The sequence below is a fragment of the Herpailurus yagouaroundi genome, unplaced genomic scaffold (assembly GCF_014898765.1).
Source record: "Herpailurus yagouaroundi ecotype Mexico unplaced genomic scaffold, PumYag 100, whole genome shotgun sequence".
Lineage (NCBI taxonomy): Eukaryota > Metazoa > Chordata > Mammalia > Carnivora > Felidae > Herpailurus > Herpailurus yagouaroundi.
In genome coordinates, this window is record NW_024412391.1 from 57470816 (window position 1) to 57475964 (window position 5149).

Sequence of the window (5149 nt, forward strand, 5' to 3'; positions counted from 1 at the left end):
CTTTATTTATTTTGAGAGAGAGAGAGAGAGAGAGAGAGAGAGAGAGAGAGAGAGAGAGAGAGAGAGAAGGGACAGAGCGAGAAAGGGAGAGAGAAAATCCCAAGCAGGCTCCATGCTGTCAGTGCAGATCCCAATGCAGGGCTCTATCTCACGACTGTGAGATCATGACTTGAGCAAAAATTAGGAGTCAATGCTAAAGCGACTGAGCCACTCACGTGCCCCTGAAGATAGTTTTCAAGATGTGACTACAGCTGTTGCAAGTAATGCTGAGAGGTCGTTATATTTTCCTACCTCAAACATGTTTTTAAAACATACTTGGTAATGTTTGAACTAATGTCTCATCATTTATGTGCACCATAATTTATTTATTCCCTAAAACTGAGTAGTAGTTTCCATTTATTGTTGTTGCTTTTGTGCATAACATTACAAATGCCTACATAATGTTTTTGACTGAAGAGATGAGTTAAGATAAAACATAGTGTAAAGTTTGTTAGAAACACTAGCAAAAGATGGAAGATAAAAAGCAGAAAAAGAATGATGATGAAAAGCACATCTTTTTATTTCTCTGAGGCAAACATCTAAGAGAAAATTTTCTGCATATTATAAGCTTAAATTCATAGGAAACTGCTAACAAAGCTTTTCAACACAGTTGTATCATTTTATACTCTCACAGGACTGTCTTCTGCTCCGGTTATTTCACATACCGGCCTACACTTGACATTATTATTTTAAAAGTTTAGTCATCTTACTGGAAATGTAGTGGCATTTTATTGTTGTTTGAGTTTGCATTGGCAACTAATAATCCTTAGTAATTTCTCAGGTGCTAATTGGCCATTTAAAAATCTTTTGTAGGGCACCTGGGTGGCTCATTTGGTTGAGCCTCCAATTCTTGATGTTGGTTCATGTCATGATCAGGTCAGGTCATGGGATCGAGCCCTGCATCAGATTCCACACTGTGGGGAGCCTGCTTAAGATTTGCTTTCTCTCTCTCCCTCTGCCCCTCTCTCCCACCACCAGCCCCCCCATACAATAGTAGCACTGGTGAAAATGAAAATACTCTTCCCTACCTCCTCACTCCTGCTTTGATCACAGAGCCTGCTTAACATTCTCTATCTCTTTCCCTCTGCCCCTCTCCCCCATTCCCACTCCTTCTCTCTCTGTCTCTCTCAAAAAGAAATAAATAATAATTCTTCTTTGCAAATTGTTTTTTTCTCCTTTCTGCCCAATTTTAAATGGAAGTTTGTCTTTTCATTGATGTATAAATGTTCTTCCTATACTCAATACAATTTCTGTGTCAGACAGATATTACAACGATATTCTTCCAAGCTGTGGTTTAGGTATTGAATCTATTAGTAGTATTTGTAGTTTGCACAAGTTTTTTTTTTTTTTTTTTTTTAATTAAGTACGATTGATCAATTTTGAATTTTGTAATTGTATAACTTTTTTTGTCCTAAGAAATTTTTATCTACTAGTCGTCATAAAGGTATTTTTTTCTTTCTAGTTTTTTGGGAGTTTTTACAATTTTATTTGAATAACAAATTTTATAAGCATTTACATAAACTTTATTAAAATTTTAATTTACAAATCTGCATACATTGAAATGATTGTATTGTTTTTTTCCTTTTATTTTCTTAAATTAAGTTACATTGATGTTTCAGTGTTTAATTTGCATTTCTGGCTTTGCTTTGTTAACATTTTGTTAAAGATTTTTGCATACCCGTGAATGACTATTATTGATATAGAATTGTCTTATTGCAATACCTTTGATTTTAGATTCAAGATTTTCTTGCCTTCATAAAATGAATTGAGAAGTGCTTCTTCTCCTTCTGCTTTTTTTTTAAATTTTAATGTTTATTCATTTTTGAGAGACAGAGCATGAAGGGGGAGAGGGGCAGAGAGAGAGGGAGACACAGAATCCAAAGCAGGCTCCAAGCTCTGAACTGTCAGCACAGAGCCCGACATGGGGCTCAAACTCACAAGCTGTGAGATCATGACCTGAGCCGAAGTAGGATGCTTAACCCACTGAACCACCCAGTTGCCCCATTCCCCTTCTACTTTATGAAAGAATTTGTCAAATAGTAGTATTATTTCCTTTTTAAATATTTGAGTGAATTTGCCATAGAAGCCATCTATTCCTAAATTTTTTGTTGTAAGAAGATATTTAATTATGAATTCAATTACTTTCATATGGGATTTTCATTTTTTTCTTGTGTCAGTTGGTAATTGTCTTAGACCTACAAATAAGTCCATTTCATGTAAGTTGTTTAATTTATTGACAACAAGTAGCTTATGTGTGTGGAAATTATAGTAATATTTGTTATTTTGAATCTGTTTTTGGCAACATTTGGATTGTTTTTGTCTATCATTCTATCAATTTAATAGGAAAGCCAATAAAAATTTCAATCATTATTGCAGTTTTTTCCACAGAGAGTTGTCAGTTTTGTTGAAGATACTTTGAAGCTCTGTTTTTAGTTGCATATACATTTAGGATTGTTACAGCTTTCTGTTAGTTTGACCCATTTATCATTATGAAATATCCTTAGTAATGTTCTTCTCCTTAAATATTCCTGTTTAAAAACTTGTCTCTTGTAAACACTATTTGACTTCTACTTTTTAAATCTAGTAACAATTTCTCTCCTTCAGTTAAAGTCTTTTTTGGTGTAACTATTGATATGTTCAGGTCTACTATCTTGTTTGTTCTTTACCTGCTCTTTTCCACTTTTCTTCTTTCCTGATCTTTGGATTAATTGAATATTTTTGGTGGGTTTTTTTTGTTTTTTGTGTTTTTTTGTCTCCTCTAATAGCTTTTGAGTTATGTCTGTTAATTAATTCATTTTTATTTTATTATTTTCTTTAGGAATTACAATATGTATATGTAACATCACTGTCTACCTTTAAATATAGTCAAATCAATATATAATGCAATAATCTTATAACAGTATAATTCTCTTATTATTTTTCATCCCTTATGATATTTTTGTTGCATATTTGCCTTGCATATATCATAAACTCCATAATGCATTACTTTTGTTGTTGCTATTATTGCTTTCATAGTCAATTGTCCATTAATGAAATTGATATGAGAAAAAAAACAGATTATTAAAAGTCATATTGGCCATTTCCAGTTATTTTTGTGTAGAGCTAGTTTCTATCAGATATTTCACTAAAGCTTGAGGAACTTCCTTTAAAATATCTCATAGTAGTGTTCTGAAAATGGCAATTGTTTTCAGACTACATTCACACCCAGAATAATTTCTGAATAAGTACTATCCTTAAGTTAATTTGGAATAAGAGTTTACTTAGGGCCTTCTGTTTGATGAGTGTGTCCTGGAAGAAAAGGAAGCGTTAAACCATTCTATTTTTATAGTGCTACCAGAAAAGTGAATGACTTTGCTGAACTTTATTACAAATAATGCTGTGATTTGTTTGTTAAAGATCATTCTATATTCTCTTTCTCTTTCACTGAATAATAGTAATTTGAAAGAAGGGATATAAGCTTGGAAAGAAAAAAAATACATACTCTATGAAGGAGGTATGCTAGACATTTAAGAAATATACTGTTGATTTTAAGCTTTTATTATACATATTCTTTTTTCTTGTATTTATCATTATCTCATGATTTATTTTATAATGAATATTAATTTTGTAATTCTTTTGTTTTTTAGATATGCATGGGGGAAATATTTTTCACATTCTTTGAAATTTTGATAGTTCTAAAAATTATTTTTTCTATACAATTTTTATTTTATGAGGGAATTTACTTTTAAGGGAATAAGGCTTAATGCATTTGTCATATGTAAATGCAAAGTCGTACAAAATTACTTTTATAAAAAACTCTAAGTATCTGGTTTTTGTGGTGAATTTTCAACTACTTGAATCATATGTTTAGTAAATCTGTCAAACAAAGAGTGCTATTAAAAGATACATAGTATTAGCTGACTCACAAAGGCTAATGGTTAAATTTCCCTGTTTAGTTATTATGTTATAAAATATAGAACTACAAAAATAAACATTTATTTGTAGTCATAATAGCTGCCAGTTCTATCATGGTTTCTAAACGAGCATATAATTAACTAAAATAATAAGCTCACAAATATGTACTTGCAGTACAATTTTTGCTAGGCAGAAACTGGTGAAGTGCATAGTCCCATACTGTTGCAAATAGCGTTAATATTAAATATCTCTTGGCGCTTTTAACCTCCATTAACAAAAAGAAGTAAATGCAAAAATATTAATGCATTCATATTATTTTGCTTTCTATCAAAAAAGATTTCTGCATTTTCTTCTAAAAAGGCAGTCATTTTATTTTCAATAGTTCTTTTCCTTTTTTTTCAATATATGATGTTTATTGTCAAATTGGTTTCCATACAAAACCCAGTGCTCATCCCAAAAAGTGCCCTCCTCGATACCCATCACCCACCCTCCCCTCCCTCCCACCTCCATCAACCCTCAGTTTCTTCTCAGTTTCTAAGAATCTCTTATGCTTTGGCTCTCTTGCATTCTAACTTCTTTTATTTTTTTTTTCCCTTCCCCTCCCCCATGGGTTTCTATTAAGTTACTCAGGATCCACATAAGAGTGAAACCATATGGTGTCTGTCTTTCTCTGTATGGCTTATTTCACTTAGCATCACACTCTCCAGTTCCATCCACATTGCTACAAAGAGCCATATTTCATTCTTTCTCATTGCCACGTAGTACTCCATTGTGTATATAAACCACAATTTCTTTATCCATTCATCAGTTGATGGCAATTTAGGATCTTGCCAGATTTGGCTATTGTTGAGAGCGCTGCTATAAACACTGGGGTACAAGTGCCCCTATGCAACAGCACTCCTGTATCCGTTGGGTAAATTCCTAGCAGTGCTATTGCTGGCTCACAGGGTAGATCTATTTTTAATTTTTTGAGGAACTTCCACACTGTTTTCCAGAGCAGCTGCACCAGTTTGCATTCCCACCAACAGTGCAAGAGGGTTGCCGTTTCTCCACATCCTCTCCAGCATCTATAGTCTCCTGATTTGTTCATTTTGGCCACTCTAACTGCCGTGAGGTGATATCTGAGTGTGGTTTTGATTTGTATTTCCCTGATGAGGAGCGACGTTGAGCATCTTTTCATGTGCCTGTTGGCCATCCGGATGTCTTCTTTAGAGAA